The 20254-nt window shown below is 40.2% G+C and overlaps 1 pseudogene; it reads right to left on the reverse strand.

Moving 5' to 3' along the window:
* Window positions 1-2363: 2363 nt before the first annotated feature.
* Window positions 2364-9794, reverse strand: LOC109444429 (cleavage and polyadenylation specificity factor subunit 7 pseudogene; annotated as a pseudogene).
* Window positions 9795-20254: the final 10460 nt, after the last annotated feature.

Below are 20254 nucleotides of genomic sequence, written 5' to 3' on the forward strand. Positions count from 1 at the left end.
GAATATATAATAAAGATATAGAAAATTACACAAAAGAAATGTACAGCATGAATTTTTATAAAAGTGAACATCTTAGTAACTATTATCCCTGTCAAAAATAAAACGTTGCCTTCCATTTCAGAAGCCCTTTCCATGAGCCCCATCCCAACGATGAACAGTTTCTTCCCCAATTACTTTTACTGTTAATTTTGCTACTTTGCAAGTAGCTTTATCACCCAATCATGATAAAACATCCCTAGACATTATAAGATAGTCTTGCCCAGTTAAAAAAAAAATGCATTTTAAGTTTTAACCTAATCATCCCTTTCTTTTCCTTACAGTCTATCTGATAGATTCTTCACACTGGCAAAGAGGACATGTGGGAGAGAGATGCCAGAAAATTTTCATTGCTGTAGGGCAGAGGTTATTCTTTGTATGTCTGGAGGGGGTTAAGGGCTTGGAGGAAGGGGAAGCGGTGGAGAGGCCTCAGTGCTTTAGTCCTGATTAAAGAGAAGAGACACAAGTCCATTAAAAACCAGTTGTTTCTTATAGGGTATCCGATGGACACTTGTCCCATTTGGGAGACCACCTCAGGGATGATGTAGATGCCTGATCACTGCACTGTACACCTGAAGCTGAAGCTGAACAATAATGAATGCCAACTATAATTTTATATATATATATATGTATATATTTGTATGTTTATGGTTACAAGAAGCGGAGTACAGCATTAGGAATAGAGACAGTGGAAATGTAATGGCTCTGTGCGATGTCAGAGGGATAGTGGATGGGGGAGAGGGGCTCACACAGTGTGAGGGATATAAATGATAAACATCTAAGTGTTACTTTGTCTTGTGCACTTGAAACTAATAAAAAAAAGAAACTATTATGTAAACATGAAGGCTGAAAAAAATTATCAGAAAAATAAAATGTGAAATCATAAAATAAAATAAAATAAAAAATAAAAATCAAATAGGCTTAAAAAAAAAAAAAAAAAGCATTTGCTTCCAGCCAGACTCCTTTCTCAGTGAAGCGGGTCCCATTCTCCACTCCACTATCTCTATCTCCCATGCTCTTGGCTCCTGTCTTGGAAATAATCATTATGCTAATCTTCATTATGAAGCAGGTTCCAGTGAATCCTGCTGCTCTTCTGGCTACGTGGCCCGCTAGGTGACCTCTCCTGGGACAGATGTCTGTTTTGGGAAGAGCTCCTGCTGGCACCTACCCTGTAGGACTTGGCTTCAATGTGAAGACCGCTTTTAATTGAGGAGATGAGGAGGTTGTCAGTGCTCATCACTGACCATCTGAGACTGTTTGACAACAAAGTGGCTGTGAGCAGCATCTCAGGAGAGTCCCTGTATCCCCTGCACTGGCTCCAGACTTCGCTTTGGAAATGGAATTGCTGGAAATTGCTCTGTTTCAAAACCAGCCTCAACAAATTTAACAAGATTGAAATCATACCAAGCATATTCTCTGACCACAATGCTTTGAAATTGGAGATCAAATGCAAAAAGAAAGCAGGATAAACCAAAAATATGTAGGAATGAAACAACATATTACTAAAGAACAACTAGGTCAAAGATGAAATAAAAGGAGACATCAAAAGAAAGATAGATAAATTAAAAAAAAAAGAAAGAAACACATGAGAATGAAAATACAACACATCAAAACTTTTAGGATGCTGCCAAAGCAGTAATAAGAGGGAAATTTATATAATTACAGGCCTATCTCAAGAAATAAGAAAAATCCCAAGTAAACAACCTAACCTTACATCTTAAAGAACTAGAAAAGGAAGACCAAATGAAACCCAAAGTCAGCCGAAGGAAAGAAATAATAAAAATTGAAAGAAAGAGCTGGTTCTTTGAAAAGATTAATAAAATTGACAAACCCCTGGCTAGTCTCACTAAGGAAAAAAGAGAAAAGACACAAAAAAACCCAAAATCAGAAATGAAAGAGAAGTTACGACAGATGCCACAGAAATAAAAAGGATCATGTAACAATACTTTGAAAGACTATATGCCACCAAATTCAATAAACTAGAAGAAATGGACAAGTTTTTAGGAATACATAACCTGTCTAGACTGAGTAATGAAGAACTGGAAAATCTAAATAGACTGATAAACAGTAAGGAAATTGAAACAATCGTCCAAACCCCCCCAAAAGCAAAAGTCCAGGATCAGATGGTTTCACTAGTGAATTCTACCAAACATTCAAAGATGATTTAATACCTGTCCTTCTCAAATTTTTCCAAAAAATTGAAGAAGAGGCAATACTTCCTAACTTATTTTATGAGGCCAATATTACCCTGATACTAACATTTGGTAAGGATAACACAAAAAAAGAAAACTACAAACCAGTATCTCTGATGAATACAGACACAAAAATCACTTCATGATCTCTTCAAATTCAGCTTCACTCACCATAGAGGGTGGAATGCCCAAATCTTGGCTGCCATGGTGGTTAGAGGGTTCAAAGGCCTTCATGTAAATATCTGGTGGAGGCCTCTGTCGTGTGGGGAGGCCTGCGGGGTCTCTGGTCCTGCTCCCCACATAAGAACGCAGGGCATGGTGAGGCCAAAAAGGAACACCCACAGAGCCATAGATAGGGGAGTCATACCACTATAGTCTCGCTGGCGGCTGGTTTGGAGACACAGGAAGCAGGAGCCACACACTTTGCAACCTTCACTGCGCTGCTTGCAGGCTCAGCCACCATCTTCTTGCTAGCCCCCCATTTTCTGCTAGTGTAGCCACAGCAGTTATATTAGTGGCCAATGGCTCACTGGTTACAACTGACGGCCAACTAGCCACAGCTGATGGCCATCCAATCACAGTTGATGGCCATTTACTACCTGAGCCAGCACCTTTCCATGTGAGGCCGAGAGCCAGGAAACTGTACTCCTGGGTCTGTCCCCACAGCCTCACCATAGCATTTGGTGGGGAAAGAAGGCTGAACTAAGGTGAAGGGCCGTTGAAATGGCGCAGGGGGCGGTACAGCTAAATAAAGTAATGGAAAAGACATGAGATGCTAGTAGTGGATGCCAGAATGAGGAAGAGGGACTCCAAAGTTTGAGGAGAGAAAGTGGTGGACGGAAATGGGGGTGGGGGCAGATCCATCAGGTGAAAGCCTGAAGGAGTCGGTACAAAATTCTCAGAGGGTGTGGCTCATCCATAAGCAGAATCACTAGAATCTCGGGCATGATTGAGCCATTCCCACTCTGGAGATTCAAACATACTCACATTTCTCAGCTTGTGCCTCAAACTGTGACGGGTTCTTCTAGGTGGCTGGCCTCACATCCACTTTTTTTCCTTTAAGGAGGAACTTTTTTTCCTGGCAGGAGTTCCAACAATTTGTGGACAAAGTTTTCAGAGGCTGCCACCTCCTCCTTCAGAGGCATACCCCTCCGATTGGCCACTGGCTGCATTCTCTGCAAATTTCAATTCCACCACATCAGACTCCTACAAAGGGAATAGCCTGGATCAGCTGCTGGTCTCCACACTACCTCCCATTACTTGTTTGCAGTGCCATTTGCTAAGACCTGCCTTTCCTAAAGTTATCATTCCTATTTATTCTGTATCTGAGTTATTTTCAATCTGTAAAACATTAAATGGCTCTTTCCACCTTTATCAGGAAAAATAGCTTTCCTAGTTTAGATCCCAGATCTTGAAATGTTCTCTCTCTGGCAGACCCTAAGCCTTGCCACTTCATCTGAAAAGCTTCTGGAATCCTATTTCCTTCACGTATCTTCTCTCTGAGGAGCAAAATATTGCACCAGCTCCAGCCTCCCCAAACTCACAATTCCTCAGAATGCTCCTTTCCTGGTTGTTTAGATGCTCCTTTGTCATCAGTGCTGTGGTTTTTTAATTAGAAATTCCTCCTCATCAAAATAAATGTCTTCATAATTCCTAGCCCAAGCTCATGCACAGAGAAACATTTAATATAGTCTTTATATGAAGACTGAGCCAGATGTAAATTCAGGGAACACAGAAGAAAAAATTTTAAATATGATATCTTAATATCTAGCAGGTGAACAACATTTTGCCTTGGGTTAATATTAGAAGGATCAGTGAGCAGGTTCACAGAACTATAATACACTTCTTAATACTTAGAAGCCAAAAGTAATGGAAAAACACACAAACAATAAGTAATATGCGTTTGAGAGGGGTGAGTCACAAGACCAACCATATTCCTATATAATGTTGAGGGTTCTTTGTGGCACAAAGATAGTAATACAGTAATATCCTAGGATCCGTTACCAGTAGCATTCCTTGGTGTCGATACAGCCCTAACTGGATGAGAAGAAGAATTATGGTGCTGGATAGGAGCTAGGTCTACTAAACAAACGTTTAAGGAACATTAAACATGGGTGGAATGATAAGGATAATCTAATTCAACTCCCTGATTTTATACTCATGGACTCTGAGGTAAAGAGACTTGTGTAGGACATCCATCCACATAGTGGAATAAGGAGTCTTCTGCTTGCTAGGCCCATGTCCTTCTAACATGCTGTGTGGATGTAGGGAGTAAGCCTGTTGATTCTTCTCAAGCTGCAAGCTTATCAGGAAACCAGGAAGGACTTCTAGGGATGTATGAGTATATAAAGGAAAAAAAAATCCCCAAATGCAGACTACAAGGATATCATTATAGGCTGTTTACGATAGCCAGAAAATTAGAAATTATCTGAATTCCAAGAATAAATAAATAGTTGAGTAAATAATAGAATGAAATGCATTCTATTCTATTATTAGAATATAATTATTCTATTCTACTAATAGAATGATAATGCATACTGCAATATTGTGTAGCCATTAAAGTAGTCTATAAAAATTTTTAATACCATGGGCAAAAGCAGGATACGAAATTTATGCATAAACTATTACCTCATCTTTGTAGGTATAAATATATGCGTAGAAAAAATACAGGAAAAAAGCATACTAAAATGGTAACTATGGTTGTCATGGTATCTTTGGAACTAGGTGGTGGTTTTAAATTTTTTTTTTTTTAAATACTCTTCTAAAATGTATTAGTTAATCAAAAACTATAAATTCTTTTTTTTTGATTAGTTTGTTCATTTAGTCTATTCTTTAGATTCCACACGTAAGTGAAATCATATGGTATTTGTCTTTCTCCGTCTGACTTATTTCACTTAGCATAATGTTCTCTAGGTACATCCATATCATTGCAAATGGTGAGGTTTCATTTTTCTTTATGGCTGAGTAATACTCCATTGTATAAATGTACCAGTTTCTTAATCCAGTCATCTACCGATGGACATTTCGGTTGTTTCCATGTCCTGGTTATTGTAAATAGCACTGCAATAAACATAGAGGTGCATATATTTTTTCGAATTAGTGAAAAGCTATAAATTCTAACATGAAAGAGTTTTCAATATCTCTACATCCATCTTTGAATAATAGAGGGTGCATATCAGGAGAAGCCAGACTTTTTATCATTGCAATGCGCTGCTATGGATATTTTTGACATGCAAAATAAAAGGAAATAACACCAGAAAAGATCAACCGGTTTTATAGTTAATTTGTGATCCTGACAAGAGAATTATTAAACTTTCAGATTTTTATTTTACTCTAGGTCCAGCATTATTTTTCCCATTATTTAAAATTCATTCATAAACCACAGGTTGCCTTGATTTTGCTTTGAGATAGTATAGAGATCATGGTCATTGTGAGTTTGGGTCCTCCAAGAAGCAGACGTCAAGACGGGGTTAGCTGCGCGAGAGAGGGTAACAGCTGTCACAGGTAAAGGGGGAGAGAGCTGGAGTAGGCAGAAAGAGTCCTTGGAGGGAAACAAAATTCTGACCCCTCGGAAGCAGAGGGGGAAGGACGGTTGGGTGGTAAGAGTCTCAGACTGCAGTGCAGTTCCAAAAGAGAGTCAGCCAAACCGATGGGGAGTCCTTGAGCCAAGTTACCCATGGAAGGAGTCTCATGTTGCAGAGGAACCGGCTCATATTTGTACCTGCATCATGCTCAGTCACTGTGGGATTTGTGACCTTAGTGCAAATGCTGTGGTGTATTCAGTGGAGCAGCTACTAGGACCATAGTCAATTATGCTCATCACAGCGGATATTTGAGCAGCGCAAGTTCAGGGCTGCCATAGTCATTAAGATGCACATTATAAGATGTGTAGTTGAATGGCTCCCTCAGTGTGACCTTGACATTTTCTTGAAGTTCATCGCTATAGGCAGATGTGCCAAGAGGCAATGCCTAAAGCTACTTGGAATGAAGCACACATTTGAATTTGTGGGCTACTTTCTAATTGCCTCACACATATAGAAATAGTGACTGCGTGCATATTTAACTACTCTAGATGAATTCTGGCTGGGTACAGGTAGCTCATCTATTCTGCTGTACTTTGGTTTTGTTTTTGCTAATTCTCTATTTCAGGTAAATATAATGAAGATAATAATATATTGTAAATGAGACGCCAATTCAGAAATGTTCAGTTTTTCCTTTGGAAGTGTTGGCTCATCAGAGATTATAATTACTGGAAAGCAGAAATGTAAAGCTGCCGTACAAACTGAAGTGTTTCTGCTATTTCTCTGAGGCATATAATCAATTCAGCCAAAGCAATCAACAAGCCCAGTTGTTTATTATTATGCATTCAAATCGCCTAATGACTAACTGGGCTTCTTCAGATTTAATTGACTGGATGTTGAAGTGCTGTGATAGTATAAACCAGCATGCCCAAATGGCTCTTAAGGTGGCAAGATTGCAGAAAATTTACTATAGCTAATATTAATTAGTAAAACTCCTTTCAATTATTTTACACTTGAAATAAAAACACAATTATATTGTAAAATGGTCAAAATAGCCAGGAAGCATGGACAATATAATAAGTGCTTGTTAATTTTAAAAATTACCTTGCTGTAACTGAGGGGTCAGTATTTTACAACTTTTTCTCTGGGATCTTCTTCATCAATGTGCGTTTTCGCTTCTGGGGCAGAACAAACCTTCTATACCCTGCTCATGGTATGAATTCAATGACTATTTCTCTTTTAGTTTAGTTTTATTTTTTTATTGTGGTAACATCAATGTAAGATCCACCCTCTTAATAAATTTTTAAGTGTAAAATACATTATCGTTGACTATAGGTACAACGTTGTACAGATCTCTAGAGCTCCTTCACTTTGCTTAACTGAAACTGTATGTTTTTTAATTAGTAACTCCCCATTTCTCCTTCTCCCCAGTCCCTGGCAACCACCATTCTACTCTTTGAGTCTATGAACTTAACTATTTTAGATACTTCATATAAATAGAGTCATGCAGTATTTTTGTCTGTGATTGGCTTATGCCACTTCACCTAATGTCCTCAAGTTTCCTCCGTGTTGTCACATATTGCAGAATTTCCTTCTTTTTTAAGACTACAGAACATTCCATTGTATGTATATACCACATTTTCTTTATCTTTTCATCTGTCGATAGACATTTATATTGTTTCCACATTTGGCTATTGTGAGTAGTGCTGCAACAAACATAGAAGTATTACTATCTCTTTGAGATCTTGACTTCAGTTCTTTCGGCTAAATTCCCGTAAGTGGGATTAGTGGATTATACGTTAATTCTATTTTTAATTTTTAAAGTAATCTCCATACTGTTTTCCATAGTGCCTGCACCATTTTGTATTCCCACCAACAGTGTACAAGGGTTTAAATTTCTCCACATCCTTTCCAACACTTGTTGTCTTTGTTATTTTGATAACAGCCATCCTGACAGATGTGAGGTAATATCTCATTGTGGCTGTGATTTGTATTTCCCTGGTGATTAATGACATTGAGCATTTTTTCATATATATGTGAAAAAATTTATATGTGTTCATTGGAGAAATGTTTATTCAAGTCCCTTAGCCCATTTTTCAATCAGGGTATTTATGTGTTGTTTTTTTTTCTTTTCTGTTGAGTTATAGGAGTTCATCATGTATTTGGAGATTAACCCTTTATCAGACAATTTATAAATATTTTCTCCCATTTTATACATTGCCTTTTCACTCTCTTGATTGTCTGATGTAGTTTCAATTGTTTATTTTTGTTTTTGTTGCCTATGTCTTTGGTGTCATGTCCATGAAATGACTGCATAGACCAATGTCATGAAGTTTCCCCTCTATGTTTTCTTCTAGGAGTTTTACAGTTTTAGATGTTACATTTAAATCTTTATTTTTTGAGTTGATTTTTGTATGGTGTAAGATAAGGGTCCAATTTCATTATTTGGATGTGGGTATCCAGTTTTCTCAACACCATTTTTTGAAGAAACTATCCTTTCCCCATTGTGTATTCTTGGCACTTTTGTTGAAGTTGACCTTGTGTGTGTAGATTTATTTCTGGACTTTATTCTGTTCCATTGGTGTATATGTCTGTCTTTATGCTAGTACCGTATTGTTTTGGTTATGGTAGCTTTGTAATGTATTTTGAAGTCAAAAAGTGTGATGGCGCTAGTTTTGGTCTTTCTTAAGATTGATTTGGCTACTCATGGCTTTTCGTTCCATATAAGTGTAGAATTGTTTTTCCCTATTTTTGTAAAAAATGCCAGTGGGATTTTGATAGGGATTGCACTGAATCTGTAGCTTGCTTTGGACAGCATGAACGTTTTTAACAATATTAAGTCTTCCAATACATGAACATGAGATGTCTCTCCATTTAGTTTCAGTGTACAAGTCTTTCACCTCCTTGGTTAAATTTATTAATAAACATTTTATTCTTTTTGGTGCTATTGTACATGTGATTTTTTTCCTTAATTTCCTTTTCAGATTGCTTTTTGTTAGTGTATATAAACACAACTGAACTTTTGTATATTGATTTTGTATCCTGCAACTTTACTAAATTAGTTTATTAGTTATAATAGTTTTCTTGTGGAGTCTTTAAGGTTTTCTATGTAGTAAGATTACGATGTCATCTTCAAACAGGGATAGTTTTACTTCTTCCTTTCTAATTTGGATGTCTTTTCTTTTTCTTGCCTAATTGCTCTGGTGAGGACTTCCAGTAGTATGTTGAATAGAAAAGTGTTCAAGAGTGGGCATCCTTGCCTTGTTCCTGATCTTAGAGGAAAAGCTTTGAGTTTTTTGCCATTGAGTATGTTAGCTATGGGCTTTTCATTTTTGGCCTTTATTTCAATGACTACTTCTTGATTTTATCTGTGTTACTCTAGAGAGAAAAAAATCAGACTATTTTAGTCTGTGATTCATTCTAAAAGTGTGGTTCCTGGACCAGCAGTATCAGCATGTGTACCAGAACTTGTTAGAAATGTAAATCTTCCAGGCCCACCCCAGACCTACTGGATCTGAAACTTTGGGAGTGGAGCCAGAAATCTGTGGTCTGACAAGCCATCTGGGTGATTCTAATACATGCTAGGAAGAAGTCTGGCTAACACCATTTCCCATAGTGTATTCTTCAGAAAAGTATTCTGTGGCATATGAACAAGTATTATGCTACATAGGACTTCCTTATTTGAATAAGTTTAGGAAATTCTGGGCTGGAAAAGTTAAGTAGAGTCCATGGACCATGCCCCATCACAGAGGTCCCCTACAGGTCATTTCTCCTGATCTGTCACTATATGGAGACACATGCTTATTCCCCAAAATGGTATTTCCCATGTTCTTTTTTCCAAGAGCCTAGTTTCTCACCTCTCTCAGCCATTCAGGGAGGGAGGGAGGGAAGGAGAGAGTGAGAGAGAGAGATAGAGAGAGAGAGAGAGAGAGAGAGAGAGAGAGAGAGAGAGAGAATCTCCTTCCCTCAGTCTAAAACCCACCTTTCTTTTTTCCATCCCAGTATGAATGACAGGGGGGAAACTCAGTGTAGTCTGATGCTCCATCCCGTCTATTGCAATGCAATCACACAATTAATGGCAACGTATCAATCAAAGTTTAGGTTATTCAGTCCTAAATAACTGCCCTTTTGGGACACATTCAGTACAGCTCAAATATATATCTAGAAAAAAGACATTTTTCTTCAAGGACACAGTCTTACTAAAACATATCCAGTTCCTATTTCTAAACTGAGTGAAACATCTCAGTCTAAGGCATCAATATTTGTATTATTTCAGTGGTTCAGGGATTTCCCAAAATTAATGTGGACTTATTTGCTTTACATTTATCTGCAATGCAAAACCTAACAAGGGCTTGTGCACAGAATAGATTCCAATTTACATTTTAACATGCAGAAATTAGTTATGGACCCCCAGATAGCAGTTTTCCAGTTTCGGCAACTTAAAATTCAGACTCTACCTCTAGCAACTCTACCTCTAGAAAGACAAACTAGGATATTTAAGCTACCTGAAGTTTCTTTCTGTTGCTAGAGGTAGAGTCCGAATTTTAAGGGGCTACTCAATAAGACTTAAATGAGAGAGTCCAAGTTACTTTTTCACTTATGAAAAAACTTAATGTGTTCCAATATTTTTTAAATTTTAGTTTGTTTCACTGTTGGTTTAATATTGTGGGCCAAAGGGCAGGAGGGCAGTGTGCAGAAAAAGGGAGATTCCATCCCCTAAGGAATCCAATATTGCACTTCTTTCTGCCTTTGGTTGGGTCAGGATACATCTCCACACAATGAACTACAAACGTCTAAGGGCCATGTGGGGAAGGAGGCTTCCAAAGCCCAAACCCTAAAGAAAGCTGATAAAATCTGGTTGAGATAGAATTTAGAGATTAACTCAAGCCTGACTTCAGATTTAAACCTCTTAAAGGAAATCACCAAATTATGCTAAGCTGCTTGTGCCCAGACGCCATAATGAGAACAATTCAATTGTGAAGGAGAAAGGGCATTAATTTAAGGTTTGTTGGCATGGCAAATAATAGATGACATCTCATCCATTTATATCCTATAATAAGTGTGTGTCATCCCAGCCTTTCCTCTAGTTCCTCTGACTCAAATTCATGCATTGTTCAAAACTTATTAAAATGCATTGAATGAGAGCACAGCAAACAACAAAAATAGAGGCAGTTTTTGATGCCAAGCCAAATAATTTTGGCTTTTCTTCCCAATGTGCATGTAAACAAACTGTCAGACACCCATATATGCGAATAGAAAATTATTCATAAAGGGGGATGATGACTGAGGTTCTCAGAACAGTTACAATAACAGCAGGGAATCAATTTACTGACATGTTGTCTGTGGAGGGCTGTTCCTTCACGTAGCATCTTGTCACATTAGCAGATATTTCATTTCATATTGTCCACCACTAAACAAAAAACTCTTGTGTAAATTACAGTAATTAAAACCCAGTTCTTTCTAAGCAAATGTATTAAGCCTTTCTCATGTGCTGCTTCTTTCTCCATGAAAAAAGGAAAGTTGTAGAAAAATTGTCCTGAAAGTTTGGGGGTCAGATCTTAGAGAATGATCATTGATAAAGCAGTTACATCTATTAAATAAGGGGTGTGGAGCACCAAAAGCTTAAAGGGGAGTTAGAAGAACCTGAATCTAGGGAGATGACAGCAATTAAAGCATAATTGGTCCTTCCGGGAGAAAGCTGCCCCTCCAGCCCTCGTCCTGAAGCCAGACAATTCAGCTCCTCCCTGTGTGTCCCTGGTGCCTTTCTAGCTGCTGCCCCAGTGCTGGAGCTCAGAGTGAATGAGTCCATCAGTCAGCAAGTCTGGGTGTGGACCTTTTAAAAGGAACGAACACCTGGGAATGCAGCCACCCTTCACTCACCCAATCACGATCTCCACTGGTTTTCACAGCCAGAAATTATGGACTTCTCTCCCCGGCACTGGAACCCTGGGCTTGGGAGCCTGGTGTGGGGCTGGGACCCCTTGCTCCTCCAGGGAGGACTTCTGCAGCTGAGATTTCAACCACAACCTCCTGAATTTCAACCACAACAGGTCCTACAGAGTTCATGGCATTTTGTTCTGGAGGAGACTGCTCAGCCAGTCTCAGAAAGGTCTTGAAATACAAAACTCATCCACAGGAAGAAGGCAGCAAGTGTGCTATGTGAGCAAGCAACACCATCCTGCCATAAAGGAAAAAGGGACAAGGGAGCTGAGGGTTCAAAGCCAAGGGAACAGAAGACCAAGAGGGCACAACATACAGAGAGGGCTCCAAGCCATCCTTCAAACTCACCAGGGATTTTGGGTATAGTGCCTCTGAAGGCCATGGCGATGCCAGATACCCTGGATGTGAATCCCATGCAGAGAATACCATGGCATTTTGCACACCTCCATTGACCACTGGACTAAGTCCTCTCGTCCAGGGCTCCTTGCACACACAATGTGTACTTCTTGCACTGCTGTCACCTGCAGTTTGCTTGCAGCCTCTGGCTGATCTCCCCCACCATGTGGTCAGGCACCCTGGACCTCAGCTTTGCCCAGTTCAGCATTTAAAATGCAGGGATCCCAGCTTGACCTCCCCAGAGTCTGATTGTAGCCCTGCCTTGATGTCCAAAATCTAAAGGGGCTTTACCTGATTGCATTTGCAGTGCCCCTTTTTGGATGGGGCAGCAGAGCGTTCTTAAAAAGTTCAAGCACCTCCTAGCCACCCTCCCGCTGGCCTTGGCTGATTTCCTCTGGGTTATCACTGCTGCTGGTGGTGCTGTGGCTGGAGGGAGAGTCCCCAGGGCAACACAGGGGGGCTGGGCTAAAGATGGTGGTGCTGGACCCGGTCTGTGCTTGGGAGTGGCGATCCTGGAGTCTGGGCTGGGCCTGGAAGTGGTCGTGCTGGACTCTGGGATGGCTGAAGGCCTGGTCCATGGGCTGCCCTGACTCATGGTCCATGGGCTGCTGCTCTGCCTGCTGGAAACAAGAGCATGCTGGCTGAACCTCCTGGGCTGGGGAGGGACTGTAGCTCCGGAGGTTAGGAGGATGGAAGGGCTTTACCTGGATGGTGTGACACTGGGCTTTGTTTTTGTGTGTGTTTAAGATGTGGTATGTGGCCACGACATTGTTGTATGTTTTGTTTGACAACATGTCCTGATGTCTTCCCAGTGAAAACCGAGATTCAGCATCTCCTGTGTCAACCAGAGGTCTATGACAACATAAGGCTTGAGTTCTTCCTCCTGGCCCACAGTTAGCCAAGGACCTGGCATGATGTCTTTTAGATTTTCTCTCGTCTGGGGGTTGAGGATTAGTAGTTTTTTTTAGGAAGTTTTCTACTTCAAAGGATAAATAGAATGGCACGACCTACTCCCCGCTGAGTACCTTCTGCTTCAGCTCTCTCCAGTTCGTTCCCTGGAAAGGGACAGTGTTTGTGACCATCTTGTACAGCAGCACTCCTGGCTCCATATGTCCATAGAAGGACCATCATATTTTTGGCCCAGGAAGAGTTCTCGGGCTGTATACACGGGGTTGCCACAAAATGTGCTCAACTGACAGCCATTGAATGGCCAAGTCCAAGGTCTGCAAGTGTAGTGTTCATCTGAGTGCCCAACAGCATGTTGTGCAGGTTCAGGTCCCCGTGAGCAATGCCCTTCTGGTGGCAGTAGTGCACTGCTGACACCAGCTGCCAGAAGATGCCATGGGCGTGTCCTCTGACATGCGGCTGTGGTCATGAAGTTAGTCCAGCATGTCCCCTCCAGCACAAGCTCCATAACTAGGAAGAGTGAGTGCGTCGTGTTGATCACATGGAATAGTTGGATGATGTTAGGGTGGTGTGAGACTGCCATGCCGTGGACCTCTCACAGGAGAGGTCTGTGAAGTCTGTAAGCGACCCGTTGATCTATGATTTTGATGGCCACATCTGTCCCCATCAAAATGTGCTGGCCCAACACCACCTTGGCAAAGCTGCCCTTGCCAGTGTTTTCCAGGAGTTTGTAATGGCCACTGTGGGGCTCCTGGTCAACAGAGGTGTCTGTGAAGTCATGCGACATGGTGACCTGCTAAGTAAGCTCACTGACAATACTAACTATGCCCACCCACTGTGCTAACAAACAACAACTATGCTAACTACGTGGACTAAATATGCTAACTGTATCAACAATATTACTAACTGTGCTAATAAACATTAATAACTATACTGACTACGCTGCCTAAATATACTAGCAATATTACCAACTATGCTAATAAACAGTAACAATGCTAACTACACTGACTAAATACACCAACTGTACTAACAATACTAAATATACTAACTAAAAAATTTAAAGAAAAAAATGAGAAAAAATAATGAAAAAGAAAAAAATAAGAAAACAAATTATTGAGAAAATTAAAAGAATGAGGGGGAAAAAGAACAAAAGAATAATGGGAAAAGAAAGCAAAGAAAAATAAGAAAAAGGAAAATAATAAAAAAGAAAAACATGAGACAAAGAAAATAAGAGTGAAGGGAAAAAATAAAATGGAATAAAACAGGAGAAAACAAGCTAAAAGGTCCAAGTCCAACAGGTCACCACAAATCACCTTCCTGGACTATCAAGGACGAACAGCTCAGCCCAGCCAAGGCCTTATATGGAAGTTTTTAATAATTTCATCACACTGGTGCTTTATGGGTTCAGAGCCAGAAACTGATCAAATATGGCTAAGGATAAACTACAGTGCTTTTCTCAGTTTTTGGTTTCAAGACCTCTTTACTCTAAAAAAATGGGGGGACCCCAAAGAGCATTTTGTTTATGTGGGATATTAAAGATTGATATTTACTTTATTAGAATTTAAAGTCTGTAGGATGTTTAAAAAAAAAAAAAAAGGTATGTATTAGAGTATTTTTCCAGGGGTGGGTAGTGTTGCATTTTGAAAAGCCCCTAAGACGTGATATGTTTCCACTCCCTTAGCCAAGAAATGGTGCAACCCTTTGAGAAACACTACTTGGGTTTATAATAAAGTAACTTTTTATGTAAAATGTTCAGTTAAAAGGTAACTACAAGAAATTATTCTTTAAAACCACCTTATGCTTATTAATACCCTAGATTAGCTGAGTTGTTTCCTCAGAAGATACTTTCAGGTGTGTGTATTCATTTTGGCTACCTTAAGCTTTTTTTTTTTTTTTTAATAAATGGAACCACGTTAAAGTGAAAGAAAAAACATAATTGGATTTTAAATGTGCTAAATAAATATATGTGAAAGATTTTGTTTTGATTGGATGAAGGGTTATAGATTCTAATTAATCCTTGAAACAAATCAGAAAATCAAAGTTTCAGTTGTGGCAAAGACTGCCACATGCCCCCCCAAATAGCCCCCCCATCTTCTGTGGTAATAGGATTTGTGGCTGGGTACATGGCCTCCCAGTTTGTCTACATATCTCAGGCTCCCTTATCAGCCAGCTGTGACCTATGACTAACTTCTGATAAAAGGGATATGTGCATCTTCCAGGCTGTGTCCCTAGAGAGAAGAGGCAGCACGTGCCCTCCAGTTCCCCTTCCCCCTCTCCATGGACTGAGGTGTGGATGAGGTTGTAGGTACAGGTAAAGGCAACACCTTAGTGACAAGAACCAATAAGGGAATCCTGGGTCCTGAGACTGTGGTGTTGGTAAAGCAGCTGCTAACTGCTCATACATCATCAGAAAAATAAACTATTTTGTATAAATAGTATTATTTAGATTATCTGTTAGAAGTTGAATTGTATATTCTATTAATGCAAAGTATATTGGTTAAAAAAAACCAAAAAACGAATGATGTAGAACTTCTAATCCTCTACAATAAGGGTTGGTAAATTATGGCCACAGGCCAAATCTAGCCTGCTGCTTGTTTTTATAAACAAAGTTTAATTGAAACACAGCCATGTTCATTCATTTATGCATTGTCTCTGGCTGCTTGCACCCTGTAACACCAGAACTGAAGAGTTGTGACAGAGAATGTATGGCCTGCAGAGTCCAAAATGTTTACTGTCTGTCCCATAACAGAAAAAGTGTCCTTACTGTAGAGGGAAAGAAAAAGAAAACCTGGTCATCCAGTACAAGTCAGCAACGAGGGAGAGACAACAGCAAATGGGAAATCATGAAAAAGAGAATTAAAAAAAGAAGCTAGGAATATGACTAAATATATTGGTGGTTAAAATAAATGTGAGTAGGCTAAAGTCCTCCCCTAAATGTGTTCACATTCGTCAGGTAAGATGCGTCAAGCCTGGAGTTGTTAGGAAATTTGGGGCATTTAGACAAAGAATAAGAGAATTTCAGAGGAGCAACAACAGAAGGAATTTCGTATGGGTAGAATTTTACCAGGAAAGGAAGAACTTTAATTTCAAGAAAGTCTGTGTGCAAAATTCCCAGTATATCTGTTAGTAAGCTGAGTAAGAGAATAAGTTATCATTTCAGCTGAAAAGGAAGAGACTGAGAGACAGGCAGTCTCGTTTCTTCAGTGATCCACAGAACCCTTGGCGAAATATTCTCAAGGCAGGAGGCCGGAGGGGGGCTATTGGGGAGGTAGAAGTGATGTACGAGTAAAAGTCAGTTCTACCAAAAACACATGCCAAGTTCAATTCAATGGGCCAAGTGCTTGGAAATCACCTAATCAGTATATACTGTCTACCCTACCATTCCCTTAGATTTTAATAAAAAATTGTACGCTTAAGTATCTTGTGGAGCTCTTACCACTGGAGAAATACAAAGGAGCCATGATTCCAGTGATGGGTAAAGCAGAAACTCTCATCCTCTGGGGTTAGGCAAGGCGGAAATAGTGAGCAAGCGGTCATTCTTGAAGCTTTTCTGGGCTCATCCTGTTGTTGTGCTGTCTGCAGGGGCATGCTAGCATTCTTGTCACTCTCTCTGGTCTTGGTCGTGGCTTCTACCAGGGGGACCTGACTGACTGTACTTCCTTCTAATGCCAGCAGCTGTTATGATGTCATCTCCCCAGCCTGAATCACTTGAACCAGAAAAGATTACACAAACTCCCTAATTATTTTCAGAGCCAAATAAGAGGATGCTGACATGAGAGGAGCAGCTGCTGGGGCAGGTACAGTGAAGGGGATGAAGATGCAGAGATGATGATATCTTGACTCCCCTCTCATGTCTCCTTAGGACTATCAGTCTCAAAATTGTGATAGAGTAACACTCTTTAAATCCAGCGTCAGGGTGAATTTTTACCGGATATCAGAGGTTATACTTTGAAGAACCGGTCTTATTACCAGTTCATTCAATAAATATGTCCTAAGTGTCACCTGTCAGGTAGTGTTAGGTAATGAGGTTGCCAAGATAGATAAGATGTGTCCCCTGACATTGATAACTTACATCTAATAGAGATACAAAAATTCAGGAATAAAACTCCCTCCATTCTCCTCCCACAACTTTTCCCTTAGTGTTCAAATATAGACAAATATGCATGACAGGGTGCCAACTGTTGGTCATGTAATTTAGTTCTACAGTTATTACAATACCTGGGTTGGAGTAGACCCTAAAAACATGGGTCCATTTCTGCTGCTAGAATCAGCTGTCTTTGAATGCAAGGGGACAGAAAATAAGTCTCATACTGTTATAAGCTAAATCTGTTTTGCTGGTATTTTAGCACTACCAAAACGTACAGGTAAAGGGAAAATTTAGCCTGGGTTAAAAAAAATCAGTTCTGTGTCCCTTAAAGTCAGTAACGCTTGAGTAATATACTAATGAAAAATTACAATATTGCAGTCTGGGAGTGACTCGAGCTCACTTGTTAAATATTTTAGAGAGTTTTAGTTTGTTTCTGGATTACTAATGATTTCCTGAAACACACATACACATACACAGACACACAAACAACAAACAAACAAAAAATCCCCCCAAAAACTCTACTTTCAAACGTCCAGTAAAAGGAAGGAAGGTTAATCAAGAAGCTTTGAGACCAATTTTCCTGTCTTAGAGGTGCAATTTTCATTGACCACGTTCAGAGTCATGTTTACTCACTTTTAGGGCCTCTATACTAATGGTCTTAGGAGAAATGCCTTTTTTTTTTTTTTACCAGGGGTCAGATCAAGTCTTCCTAGAAGTTAGCAGAATGTAAAATATGAATTTGATTGTAAACGTCATTCCTCCTAGAACCATATGGAAGCAAATGACTTAACACAAAGCAGTAGTTATCATGATTGATAATTTGGCATGACGCGATCTTGGAGGAGATTATTTTGGACTAGCTGTCTTTTAGTGTCCCCCAAATCACACTCTCAGGGTGCTGCTTTTACAGGCCCACCCTGAGGCTTGACCCTGGGAAACTCTGCTTGTTTTGACTGTGTCAGGAAGGGAGACTTGGCTGAACTCTCCTAGGAGCTGGGAGAGTTTGCTTAAAACAGCTATTCAAGATGAATGTGAAAAGCATGACGATTTATAATCTAGTCTAGCCTGGAAGGTTATGCAGGGAGATCCTATGAGGGGAGGAGTTGGAAGAGAAACTCATCAACAAACTCCTCTGATATAAATATTCAAACCTAGTTTTCATTGGTCTAAATGCTATTTTTGTGTCTCAAATCAGGTCCTTCAGGGGAAAAAAAAACCAGGGCAGCTAGGGCATGCCTGTGACTATCTGGGATGTTATAATGGTTCTAGTTCTAAGGAAAGGTTCTGTTTCTTTTATTCACCACCCCCAACTTAATTCTTGGCTAGCTCCCACTTAACTTAGAAGAGAACCTTCATTTAAAAGGCACCTTCGCTGTGGATCTCCTTTATATGATGTAAAATGGCCTCTTTTTGAATTTAATTCTGCACAGCTGGACAAGCAAGGGGGGCGGTACAGGTTGCCACAGAAACTGCTGTTAGTGCTAGGATGCTTTATACTTTGCTCCTAAAAATAAGATGTTAAATGTACCCAGGGTGTGATTAGCGCAGCACAGAAGGGAATTTCTAAAAGGAGAGCCAAGCGGCTGCCCCCACAGGAACGGGGGTGTCTTCATAGCTGGAGGACAGGACAGAAATCAGGGAGCAGCTCCTCAGCACGGTTCCTCCCCGAAAAGGTGCAGGGAAAGACAAATGGGAAAGTGGCTTTTGAAAAAGGAAACAGTCTCCCATCAAGCATAATTCATATACATTTCAATGTTGGGATGTCCTGAGATTACCTAGGAAGGAAACAGAACTGTTCTCCCCAACCTACAAAAAAGCCCTAGAAACCTGGCCAGGAGACAGGATTAGAACACTGTAGTCCAGTGCCCTGCCCAGTACAGGATGCTGTCACACACCGCCCTTGGCAGGTGGTCCCCCAGTCGGCCTGGGCGCATTCAGTGACCTTTACTTCCTTAGGAGATATCTGACAAACTGGACGTCTCTCTCTCGACATATTGTTGTAGTTTGCCTTTCTGTAACTTGTAACTTCCACTCACTTGCTTTTGTTTACCTTCTGGAGCAGCCAAGAAAAGTCAATTGCCACTTTTTTTTTTTTTTTTTTTTTTTTGCTTACTATGATAATTCTTCACTTACTATCAAAATGAAGCTATTAGCCCAGTGTCTGCGCACAGCTCAGGGAGGCTGACCAAACTGACCAATCAGTTTCACAGATCTCTGGCTTCGCTGCAAAATGAAATGCCATTAAAATTGTTCACTTGTGGTTACAGACAGAAAATCTGTATGTGTTTCCACATCTGCCACTGTCAGGCACTGTGCTAGGTGTATTTTCCTTATGTCACTTCATCCATTTACATGAGTCAAGGACCTTTATCATCCCCATTTTATAGAGGAAATTCCGTTCAGTCTGAATGGGAGCATCCTCCTGGGCGTGTGCAGAGTCCCGGGGTGGGGCATAGAGTTCTGCGTCAGAGGGGTGGAGCTGGAACACCAGTTACGCCACTTGCTAAATTTATGATCTTGGATAAGTTATGTAACCTCTTTAAACATATGGTTTCTCATCTCTGAAAACTGAGATGATAAAATGTTAGTAGAAGTAAAGACAATTATATGCTTAAAATGTCAAACGTATAGTGGGTGCTCAATAAACCCTAGTTCCCCTTCCCTTCCCTTGCAAACCTAGAAGTCCCCACTGTTGTAGAGCAGAGCTGTCAATCAAAAGTCACCTTAGATCCATATGCAATTAAGCCTGGAGAAGCTACCTGTAGGGGTATTAAAAGTCATTCTGAGCAAATGAACCATTAAATGACTAAATCCTTTGCAAGCATAATATAGTGAAATGATGTGAGCTGTTAACATAAAAGAACTAACCTCCTCCAAGGAGATGATATGGAGATCTCACTATTAAAATGGAAGGAAAAAGTAAGTATGTAGTGCATACCATTGAAGCAAAGGTTGAAATAGTCTTGCTGTGTTAGGTCTGAGATTCCCTATTGTGACTGCTACTTCTCATCCTTCCATCTCCCCAGGAGGCACTGTACCTCGCCTGTTCTTTATACCCCTGGAGGGACAGCCAGCCAGTCCTGGGCTCAAAGCCCCTTGGGCCTTTTGCCTTCACTTTCTTCCTACCTGCACGGACCCCACAGACAGCCTTTTCAGTGAGACTTAGACCCTTTCGT

Source organism: Rhinolophus sinicus, chromosome 3, assembly GCF_057876585.1.
Source record: "Rhinolophus sinicus isolate RSI-liver-muscle chromosome 3, RSI-T2T, whole genome shotgun sequence".
Classification (NCBI taxonomy): Eukaryota; Metazoa; Chordata; class Mammalia; order Chiroptera; family Rhinolophidae; genus Rhinolophus; species Rhinolophus sinicus.